The sequence below is a fragment of the Carcharodon carcharias genome, chromosome 1 (genome assembly GCF_017639515.1).
Source record: "Carcharodon carcharias isolate sCarCar2 chromosome 1, sCarCar2.pri, whole genome shotgun sequence".
Lineage (NCBI taxonomy): Eukaryota > Metazoa > Chordata > Chondrichthyes > Lamniformes > Lamnidae > Carcharodon > Carcharodon carcharias.
In genome coordinates, this window is record NC_054467.1 from 194,236,124 (window position 1) to 194,248,824 (window position 12,701).

The following is a 12,701-nucleotide window of genomic DNA, read 5'->3' on the forward strand; positions in this document are numbered from 1 at the left end:
TAAGTGACAGTCAGCCAGTAGGAGGCCGTGGTCAGAGAAGAACACCGGCTTGATGTCGGTGGATCTGACTGTGAATGCACGGGACACAAACAGGAAATCTATCCTGGAACAGACGGACCCGTCAGACCGCAACCAGGTGTATCTATGCTGCGCTCCATCTGCAAGGTTGCTGAAGACGTCGTGCAGCTTGGCATCCTTTACTGTCTCCATCAGGGATCTGGATGTAGCATCCAATCTGCTGTCGGCCCTGCCGGATCGTCCAGCCACATCGATGATGCAGTTGAAGTCACCGCCCAGAATGACCGGCCTGGAGGTTGCCAGCAGCAGTGGGAGCTGTTGAAAAACCTCCAGCCGCTCAGCCCCTTGTGACGGGGCATAGACTTTAATTAACCGGAGTGGAGCATTCTTATACATTACGTCTGCTACGAGGGGGCGCCCGCCCACCACCTCCTTAACCTGGGAGACGGTGAAGCTGCCTCCCCGCAGCAGAATACCCAGGCCGGAGGAACGAGAGTCGACCAGATCGATGGCCCATGGGACCACCATCGTGACCACTGCCTGTAGGAGCTGAGGTGTGGTATCGCACACTCCTGCAGAAACAACAGGTCAGCTTTGACCTTCGCAAGGTAGTCCAAGGTCACAACACATCGCGTAGTAGATTTAATGCTACGCACATTTATGGATACAATCTTTACACCCATTTTAAAGCAGTTAGTTGCTTACCAAACCTGTTGTCTCTGAGAGTTCCAGACCATTGGTCTGCTCCTTCATGCCCGTGGTGTGCTCAAATTGCTTCACTTGGGATGGGCTGAGGAAAGCGTCCTGAACCTCCCCATTTGAGATGTTCTGCTCGGGTGGCATCTTGGGGTCCGTGCAGAGAGCAGGGTTTGAAATGTCCTCTGTTGGAGAAGCTTCTCCAATCCTCTCCCCCTCTGGGGCGTTGCTGCTCCCGGCTTCCTGGAGCTGGGGTGCGCTGAGTGCCTCACTGCTCCCAGATTCCTGGGGTTGTGGTGCACTGGCCTCTTCGGGTTGTGAGCCAAGTTGGGGTGCGCTGGTCTCCTCATTGTCTCCAATGTTCTGGAGCTAGGGTGTCTCATCCTCCAACTCCCTAGCGTTTTGCCGCTTCTTCTGTTGGTGCCGCCCTGGCCCTTCTTCGTCTGAAGAGCTGCTGCTCTTGTTATCCGTGTCAGATAGGAGACGCCTCTTGACTCTTGTCTGGGAAGTGGCTTGGTTTCTTTTTAGCCCTTTCTTCCTTTTGGCTCTCTTCACCAGCTGCCACTCCCCCTGCTGCTTTCCCACTGCTGCCTCCTCCTCCTCCGTTGATTCGCTCTCCTGAGGAGTGGGAGGTTCAGGGGGCAGTGCTGTTGATTGGCTGTCTGTTGCCCCAATCTTTTCCTCCAACTTGTCTCTCTCTGTGTCCTCCTTTGTCCCATTGTTCTCCCTGGGGGCCTTGGTGGTTGGAGTGACACGAGGCATTTCTTCTGCTTCCCCCTTGTTGGCTTTAGCTGCCTGTGCATAAGTACGGCAATGTTTGGGGCAGGTCTTGTAGATGTGACTTGCCTCGCCACACAGGTTGCAACACTTAGCCTGTTTACAATCTTTTGTCTGGTGCCCTTCCTTTTTGCAGTTCTTGCAGAGGACGGCGCTGCAGTTGGCCGCCACATGACCAGACTTGCCGCATGAGCGACAAAGTTTGGGCTGCCCAGTGTAGACAAGGTAGCCACGGCTTCCCCCGATAGCGAATCTGGAAGGGGGGTGGAAAACGGCTCCCTTACCGTCGGTCTTGAGCGTTACCTTAATCTGGCGTTTACATGTCCAGATCCCCAAATTATCTTTAACCTCAGTGCAGCTCCCAACCTTATCGAAGTACCTGGTAAGGAAGGTGAGCACGTCAGCAACAGGGACGTAGGGGTTGTACAGATGCACCATCGCAACCCGTTCTCGATGCAACGGTAGAGCAAAGAGCGGCTCCACCGTCAGGATCTTCATTTCTGGCAGGTCTTTCTTTTCCTCAAACACCTTCAGGAGTTTGACACAAGCTGCCACTTGCTTGAAGGTCACATCAAAGAAACCAGCGCTGGGGAAATCCTGTAGGCAGTAGATCTCCGCAGCCTCAAAGCCACACAGCTTGAATAGGATCCTCTTGATTTATCAAACAATTGTTAAAAATGTATTATTGGTACAATTCAATTAACAGCCTTAAGCTAGGACACTGTACCTCTAAACCAAGTTTTTATTAACCACATTTAAATATTCCCACATATGCATATGGATTAAACGGGCTCTAAATGTCAGCATCAGGGGTAAGCGTCAGAGAAAGGCAAACTTTCAAGTGATATAATACAGATCATTAGTTATATGAAGTTTTCTGTTTGTTCTGATAGCACCTAATTATCCATTTTTTGAATACAGTAATATATTTCAGTAGCCATTAAGATTTTGCCAGTTTGATCAGCTCTTATAGATTATCCATATCTTTTAATATATTTCTTCCTCAGAATCAGATTCTCCTTTTTTGAGCAATCATAACTTTCAATATTTGTTTCCTGTCAATTGTACAAATCCATCTGAGATTTGCATTGGTTATGATGATGGTTCAATTCAGCTTGATATATTGCACCACTTGCACAACAAAGGAAGCTAGGTAGACATCACTTATGTGAATAAAAATTCAAGGTAAAGCATGATGTGTGCTGCAGAGTCCGAGACCAGTGTATGAAGGAAAACAATAACCCTATGAAGAAATAGGATGGCTATATTATAACAAGGAGATTATTTTATTGGGAGATTTCAATCAACCAAATATAAATCATAAGATGTAGGATCAGAAGTAAGCCATTCGGCCCATCGAGTCTGCTCCGCCATTCAATGGGATCATGGCCGGTCTGATAATCCTCAATTCCACTTTTCTGCCTTTTCTTCTAAACCCTCGATTCCCTTACTGATTAAAAATCTGTCTTTCTCAGCTTTGAATATACTTAACCACCCAGCCTCTACGACCCTCTGCATTAAAAAATCCCATAGGGATTCACTGCCCTCCGAGAGCAGAAATTCCTCCTCATCTCTGTTTTAAGTGGGTGCCCCCTTATGCCCCCAGATTATGCCCTCTGGTCCTAGACTCTCCCACAAGGGGAAACAACTTCTCAGCATCTACCCCGACAAGCCCCCTTCAATAAGGCCACCTCTTATTCTTCTAAACTCCAATGAGTACAGGCCCAACCTGCTCAACCTCTCCTCATAAGAAAATCCCTCCATACCCGGGATCAACCTAGTGAACCTTCTCTGAACTGCCTCCAATGCCAATATATCTTTCCTTAGATAAGGGGACCAAAATTGTTCACAGTATTCCAGGTGTGGTCTAACTAGTGCCTTGTATAGTTTTAGCAAGACTTCCCTATTTTTACACTCCATTCCCTTTGAAATGAAGGCCAACATTTTATTTGCCTATTGAAGTTGTATGTTAGCCTTTTGTGATTCACCGAGGGAATCCAAGTGCTTTAGAATCAGAAGAATGAATCTCATGGTCACATGGTGGCCCCTTCAACTGGCCGGAATTCCGGGACCAACCCCACTGCTTCCATTTTTGGGAGCCCCAAAGCGTTTGTTTGGCCTTCAGGCAATCAACCACCTGCCATTGTGGAAAGGCACCCAGATTCTAGCTCCAAGAGCTACCAGGCAATCAGAGGGCTGGAAGCTCTTCAGTCCCAGCTGCGGTCACTGGGAGTGGTGGGCACTGCTGATATTACAGCCTATCCCAAACAGCAAAGCTGGAGTAGGCCCCTCTTTGTAAGTAAGGTTGCGGGGCTTTCCGGGGCCAGTCAGCTGTGGGGTCGGGGTCATTGTTGAGGGCAGTGGTGTATTTCAGCAGGAGTGGGTCTTGCTGCCAGGATTGGTTGTGGGGATGTCTTCTTGGGGCACAGGGTGCCCAATCAGCAGGGCCCACCCCCTGAACCAGCAAGCAGGCTGCCAGCTTTCACTCGACAGCCTCCCCACGTGACATGTAATACCAGCAGTGGTGGGATTAGACCTCTAAGTGGCCCTTAATCAGAGGGAGTTGGGAAGGTGATGCACACTCCAACCCGTACTTTCACTCCCGATTACAGGGCCTGCCTCCCAGCCTGCTCCCAAGGGAAGATTTAAATTCCACCCAGGGTTTGTGAATGTAATGCAAGAATGTTTTTTGACCACTACGTAAATGAAGCAAAAAAGAGGAGTGGTCATCTTTGCCTGGCACTTGTAAAGAAAACAGACAAATGCACAAGAAATAGAAGTCATAGCAACCTAGTGGATGGTGACAATAGTAAGATAATAGGCAGGATTTTCGGGTCATTGGACGGGCGCTGCGAGCAGGCCAGGGAGCAGCAGGGAAACAATCCACCATCCGCGATTGGCCCCCGACCGCGATTTCACGCTGGCTGACTAATTGACATCCAGCCAGCATGAAACGTGCTGAGAAGGTCAGCGGTGTTGGGATGGGGTCAGGAAGAGGGCGAGTGCTGAAGTCTGCGCAGGGACTGGAGAGTGCACAATGAAAGCTCCCTGCAGGCAGACAGCTGCCTCACGGAGCTGAAGAATTTTAAATACAAAAATAAAGAGTTCAAAATTCTGAAAAAAGATGTCCCCACATCAGACTCCCTCATATGAACATATAGGCCAGAATCTTCGGGTCAACGAGCAGGGGCAGGGCCTGCTCACCGACATGTAAAATAACACGCTGTGATTTTGGGCATGCCGTCACTGCGCGTCATTCAGACCTTGAGCTCGGCGGGCGCGCACCAGAGTCGGCTGCACACCCGCCAAACTGTCAAAGGCCTAATAAGGACATTTAAACAGCAATTAAAATAATTAACTGAGTTGCCTGTCCAACCTTAAGATTGGCGAGCAGGCGAAGAGCCCAAACGGCCTTTGCATTTATCATGAAACCTCATCAATGGGTGGGATGAGGTTTCACAAAGTTTTTTAAAATTTAATAAAAATTTTCAAAAAAATTCATAGACATGGCCCAGCTCCTGTGACACTGTCATATGAGGGGACATGTCTTAAATTTTTTTTCCCTTTATTTAAATTTTTAAATATCAAACTGATATCTGAAGGATGATCTTTTGGAGATATGTAAAGTAGTAAATGGCACAGAAAGAGCAAATCCAGAATATTGCTTCAAATTAATTGATGGATACAGGAAGAAGGCACAGTTTCACATTAGTAAAAGACAAATTCAGGGTTTTACTTTCATCACTACACCATGTTTTGATCAAGTTTTGTGACATCAAGCCTAAATCATTTAGAAGGATGGACTAAAGTGGGCTGAATAGTCTTTCTCATCTGTGATTATCTTGTGATTTTGTGAAATATTCCATGTTGCTGCATGAGATGCATATTGCATTATCATTATCATGTGAAATCTGCCCAAAGGCAGGTCCTTGATTCACTACAGTCTTCTCCATGACTCTCTGTCCAGTGCCAGTCTTTTCAATTTCCAATAGCGGCCTTTAATTCCCAAGCCATCCAGCATTAATATTCTCTTCCTTCCTCTTCCTCTTTTTCCTTGAAATCTTCTCTCCATAACTTATCTTGCTAGTCCATTTCTTCCTATGAGGATGTGCCCAGCCCAGTCTCTCTGCTGTTTTCTGATTACATTCAGAGAATGTATTTGTTCGCTCACTTGCCCCAGCACTTCATCATTTATTCCTTTTTCAATCCAGCTGATTCACTCCACTCTCCTCCAAACCCACATTTCAAAGTTATTTAGCAAGTTGGTCTCCTCTTTCATAAAGTCCAAGTCTCACATCCGTACAAAGCAACACTCCAAATCAAGTTTTTTCAAGTTGCTCCCTGAGTTGATTATTCAACTTTCTGGTTAGCAACTGTCCCTTCTTACTAAATACAATCAATGCTCTCCTGATTCTTATTGCATAATGCTGTAGGATAAATCGTTTGCCACATCATGAACGTTTGATTATAACAAAGTTAGTGAGATGTACAAACACAAAAACTCATCACTCCTTTCAGTAGGAATCGCATTCTGTAGAATGTAGAAGTAGTTTGTCAAACTTCATTGCTAAATATATTTATACTGCAATTTTGTTTAATTTGTAATTTCCAAAGGAAATTATTTTCATCCTTTAGTCTTAACCAATAGCCAAGTGGTTATGGTACTGGGCTTGTAACCCCAAGACCAAGAGTTCAAATCTCACAATAGCAAACAATGTAACTTCATCTGAATAGGAACAGATGGAAATGTGTTTGTACTTGAAAGAGTTACAACTGTGTGAGTTGTCTGTTCTCAGACCACTCCCTACAGCTGTTATATAGCTGCTAACAGGTATTTGTTGCAGGTCTGGCTGCCTGTTTCCTCCACCCCCTATTGAGAAATATCATGGTCAGTGCGTGGAATTTTACACCCCCTCCCACTGGTGGGATTTCCTGGCCCTGCCGAAGCCAATGGACTTTAGAACAGCCCGTCGCATTTTACAGCTCTGCCCCGCTGTGATGGGATTGTAAAAGTCCACCCAGTATGACCACAACTAGGAACTAAGTAAAGTGGGATAATGAGCTTTTCTCCTCCCACTCAAATGCAGTGCCCCAATAAGACAGTGATAGTTGTTAACATTCTGTATGTTCAAAAAATGTTCTACAATTCCTTTTTTCTTCATATGCAAAGTCCAGCCAAGGGGCAGGCCTGCATCCAGAGTCCACCCAGGTCAGTCCATCCTGGGTGCACTCTGCACGTTATCACAGTGTTCTGACAATGCCATTCCTGAGAACTTAAACGCCCCACTGGCATTTTTACTTTGCAATTACCCTACAAATTCAGATGGCCATATTTTACCTCTGCAAAGTCCCAATCTATCACAACAACTATATGAATTATTACCTTGCTAAGGGATTTTGCTCAAATAACATGATAAACTGAGAGCCATATAAATATGGCTGTAAACCATACAAAGGTAATCCATTTTGATTGTCTAATGTGCCAGCGGAAAAAGAGTTACTCCTGCTTTTAGTCAAGAGCGGTGCTTACAAACGCATTTCCAGTGCTAACTGAGTGTAGGGTTGCCAACCCTCCAAAATTGCCCTGCAGACTCCAGGAATCAAAGATGAGCCTCTTAGATACTGCTGTGGGCATCTCTGGGAAAGCATCTGAAACAAAATTGTGCGTTCTGTCCATTTTTGTTGAATATTTGTTTTGTTGGTTACAGAGTTATTGGAGTTAAGCGGATAAAATATGTGTGGAGGTGGTGGCACAGTGGTGTTTTCACTGGGCTAGAGGTCTAGGATCATGCCCTGTGCACCTGGGTTCAAATCTTACCATGGCAGATGGTGGAATTTAAATTCAATTTAAAAGGTATGGAATTAAAAGTCTAATAATAGCCATGAAACCATTGTTGTAAAAATCCATCTGGTTCACTAATGTCCTTTAGGGAATGAATTTGCTGTCCTTACCTGGCTTGGCCTATATGTGACTCCAGATGCTGTTGGTTAGCCAATCCTCTATCCAAGCCAATATATCACCCCTAACTCCGTTTGATCTTATCTTGTGTATTAATCTTTTGTGTGGCACCTTATCAAAGGCCTTCTGGAAGTCCAGATATACTATATGTACAAGATCCCCATTATCCACTTTGCTTGTCACTTCTTCAAAGAACTCTAGCAAATTTGCCAAACACGATTTACTCTTCATAAAACCATGCTGACTCTGATGGATTGCATTTTGACTTTCCAAATGCCCCATTACTACTTCCTTAATAAATTCTAACAATTTCCCAACGACAGACATTAAACTAACTGATCTATAGTTTCCTACTTTCTGCCTCCCCCCCTTTTTGAATAAGGGTGTTGTATTAGCATGTTTCCAATCCACTGGAGCCTTCCCAGAATCCAGGGAATTTTGGAATATTTTAGCCAATGCACCCACAGGGCTGAATTTTGCCGTCAGTGAGCAGGGGGTGGGTCCCACTCACCGACACGTAAAATGATGCGGGATGACGTCAGGCAGAACACCCGACGTCATCCCGGCCCATTTAAGTTTTCAGGAAGGTGGGGACGCAGCAAAATCAGCTGCGGGCCCACCGACTTGTCAATGGCCAATTGAGGCCATTGACATTATCATTTAAACAATTAAAGGACCTGTCCATCCAACCTTAATGTTGGGCAGGCCAGAAACCCTGGCGGGCAATAGAAAAAACATGAAACCTCATCCACCGGCGGGCTGAGGTTTCATGTAGGAATTTAAAAAGTTTAATAAAGTTTTAGTGTAATTTATGAACATGCCTCATCTCATGTGACATTGAGGGGAACATATTAAGGATTTTTTTTTTCTATTATTAAGGTTTTAAAACTGACAGCGATCTTCCTGAGGCAGCACCTAGCCTCAGGGAGATGTGCGCTCTTTCATGCGCATGCATGAAAGAGCGCACTCTCGCTTTTGGGGAATCACCCTCCCCACCCACGCTTCCCGGCAGATGTCATGCTGGGCGGGCCTTAATTGGCCAGCCCACTTAAAATGGTTGCAGGGCCTCCTTCTCCGGCGGGATCGACTCCCCATCTGCCAGAGATTTGGTCAAGCCCAACCTCCCGACAGGCAGAAAATTCTGTCCACTATCTCCACTGCCACTTCTTTAAAACCCTGGGATGTAGGCAATCAGGTCCTGGGGACTTGTCACCCTTTAATCACAATAATTTGCTCAGTACTTTTTCTCTAGTGATGGTGATTGTTCTAAGTTCCTCCTTCTCTATGCCCTCTGCAATACCTGTTACTACTGGGGTGGTACTAGTATCCTCCCCCATGAAAACTGAGGCAAAATATTGATTGTGTCCCTGCCATTTCTGCGTTCCCCACTATTAACTCCCCAGTCTCGTCCTCCAAGGGACCAATATTCACTTTAGCTACTCTCTTTCCTTTTATATACTTGTAGAAGCTTTTGCTATCAGTTTTTACATTTTGCGCTAGTTTTCTTTCATCATTTACTTTTGCTCTTTTTATTTTTTTTTAGTAACCCTTTGTGGATCTTTAAAAGTTTACCAAAATTCCAGTCTGCCACTGACCTTTGCAATTTGGTATGCCTTAGTTTTTAACCTTTATGTTATCTTTAACTTCCTTGCTTAGCCATAGATGCTTTTTCCCCCTCTTACCATCTTTCTTCCTCTTTGGAATATATTTTACTTGGGAGGAATTGAATATCTCCTTAAATATCTGCCATTGTTCATCAACTGTCCTACCCTGTAGTCTTCCTGCCCAGTCCACTAGGGCCAAATCTGTCCTCATACCTATATAGCTCCTATGTTTAACTCCAGAACACTAGTGTAGGACTCAAGTTTCTCACTCTCAAACTGAACTTAAAATTCTATCATGTTATGATCAATCTTCCATAGAGGATCCTTTACTATGAGATCATTAATTAATCCCATCACATTACACAAAGCCAAATCCAGAATAGCCTGCTCCCTGGTTGGTTCCACAACATATTGCTCCAAGAAACAATCTCTAATACACTCTATGAACACTCCCTTGAGGCTATCCTTGCCAATTTGATTAGTCTAGTCTATATTAAAATCACCCATGATTCTTGCCATACCTTCCTTACATACTCTCAGTACTTCTTGGTTTATACTATGCCCTACTGCTGAACTACTGTTTGGGTATCTATAGATTACTCCCACCAGGGATTTCTTTCCCTTGTTATTTCTTATTTCTATCCAGACTGACTCTACATCTTGCTCTCCAGTGCCTATATCATTCCTCACTATAGCACTGATCTCTTCCTTTACTAACAAAGCTACACCACCTCCTTTTCCTCCCTGCCTATCCTTCTGAAACACTGAGTACCCATGGATATTCAATTCCCAAACCTATTCTCCCTGTAATCACATCTCAGTAATCGTCATCAAATCATACCAATTTATCTCTATTTGCACTGTTAACTCATTAGTTTTATTCCGAATGCTATGCGCATTCAGATACAAAGCCTTTAAGTTTGCCCTGTTGTCAATTTTTCCTACTCTCATATAATTGTTTGGTGCAATATGGCATTCATACACTCTGTTCCTTCCTTTCACTTTTTGGTAATAATCAGCCTCGTCACTAACCTGCACTCTTACCCTCTCCTTAAACTTTGTTTTTTTTATATTTCCTTGCAACGGAACCCTCCCCCACACTATTTAGTTTAAAGCTCTATCTACAACCCTAGTTATGTGATTCGCTACGACACTGGTCCTAGCATGATTCAAGTGGAGCCCGTTCGAACGGAATAGCTCCCTCTCTCCCCAGTATTGGTGACAATGTCCCATGAATTCAAACCCATTTCTCCCACTTTTTGAGCCACGCATTTACTTCTTTAATCTAATTGACCCTGTGCCAATAAACTCATGGCTCGGGTAGTAATCTGGAGATTATTACCTTTTTGGTTCTGCTTTTTAATTTAGCCCCCAGCTGCTCGTATTCCCTCAGCATATAGTTTGTAAAATCTATTTTTGAAATCTTGTCCACCAGTTTAATCCATTCGGATTCTTTGGAGATTTCTATTTTTCAAAAATTACCTGTTGAAATAGGGATCAAGATTAGGCCAGTAAAGGAAGTCAAAAGTAAAAAGGTCGGAGTGGGAATAGGATGAAAAATTAAAGAGGCAAGCAACTGCACCTGACTGAAGATTATTGAGCAGGTGGGGCAGCAGTAGGAGCAATGTTTGGCTCAGTTAGTTATCCAGCTCATCTTCCCATCTCATTTCCATCCCATCCGCCACTCTCCATGACTGTCTAGTGGAAGGTGGTTGTAGGTGTTGTGGCAGTCGTAGTCTCAATGTCTGCAATTGGAGATTATCTCAGTGCAGGTTTAGGGTGCTTAAATATTGTTTATATATTATCACAAAGGTTGTCTTTCCAAGAATTTGCCAGAAGGACCTGGAAGAAATTGTTTCGAGTACCATCAAGGTAAAGTGGTTGAGGAAGGTGAATGTGGTTTATAAAGACAGAAGATTGCTGATATTTCTAAGGGGAGACCAAAGGAGGTAATTAATGCTGTTTAAAGTATTGGAACAATAAGTGCTGCAAGAAGGAAGTCGATGATAAGAAAAGCATGCTTGGACGCTGAATAAAATGGAATTGATGCATTTTCACACTCTGAATTTTCTTATGTCTGTATTCTAATGGAGATAAATTATTTAAATAAGGTAAAGGTCACTGAGCAGTTTTATTTAATCTGAAGACATTGTTTGCATTTCATTCCCTCTGTACATGATCAACCATTTTCTGCAAAGATCTAAAGTATATTTCATCTTATGATACATCCCAGATTTATTTTTAAAAATTGAAACAGACTTCTACAACACACTGGATTCCCTATGGATTCAGAAGCTTGGTAGCAGGTGTTAGGATGTGATGCTGTTTCCTGCCCATTAGTTGCTTTAATTTTATTAAGAAAATTGTATGTTAAAGCCTGTGAGATTACTTGGTGATATCAAATGTCCTCTGCAGTTGTGCATTCATGCCATGGACATTATAAGCTATTAATACTCTCAGTATCTTCAATGGTTGGAAACCAAATAACAATTTATCTTGATTAGTTGCATAACAAGCAAACCAAATCCGCCTCTGCAAACTTAACATAACTCTTTATTACAAAACTACAATCCGGGATCCACTCAGTAGGGAAACCTATTTTTGCACCACAGTATAAAATGGATGCTTGCAAATTAACAGCTTTACACCACTCCTGATTTTTATTTCAACTGAAGTGAATTTAAATAAAAAATGGAAAAGATATAAAGCACTCTGCTGATTTGCTATAACCCATTTCACCCTATCGCACAAAGTCAAAATCCACCTTGCGGTCTATAAAAATTAGAGTCAAAGCTCTGGCCTCAATAAGATGAATTTTATATAAGGAACAATTGCTGCTCCCCAGAAATGGCTACAGCACAGAAATAAACAATTTGGCCTATCCTGCGTTTACCAGAAACATGGGGCAGAATTTTGCCCTTGATGAGCGGGCAGGCAGCTGATTGCTGCCACCGAAATTTTGCGCAGGCGGCCAATTAAGGCCCGCCCAGCGGGTTAGCATCTCCCGTGTAGAAAGGGAAAATAGTTGCGGAGGCGGTCGTGCTCAGACTGCCAGTTCCAATGAGGAACAGGCAGTCTGTATAAAGAGTGGCCAGGCAGCCTCATTGAGGCAATGCACCATGGCCACTCGAAGAGAGAGAGAGAGGCTGCTCTCAGAGGACAGGAGCAGGAGCAGGAGCAGGAGGAGGGAGGCAGGCTGCAGGAGAGGCCAGCATGGGGCTAGTGTGCCCCTTGCTTTTCTGACACATGCCTTGCTGTTCTCCTCCAAGAGGTGTCTAGCCATCTGGATATTTTGTATCTGGAGGATGGGAGGAGGAGAGCCCCCACCATGTCACCAGGCAGGTGTGGGAGGAGGTGGATGACGCTATAAGTGCCCATGAAGATGTGCGGCACACAGGAACCCTGTGCTGCTAACGATTCAATGATTTGCTATGCTCTGGAAGGGTGAGTACCATGTCGGCCTTAGCCATTTGACCCAGCAGGTGGCCTTAGTCTTTGAGCCCCCGCCCCTACCCCTCCACATCTTACTGTTGTTACTGCATTGGGCATTTGGCGCATGCTGGGTGGACAAACAGGTACTGACCATGCTTACATCAGCTTTAGTGGTTGAGGAGAAGATGGTTTCTCCCGACAGCATATGTTGCTAC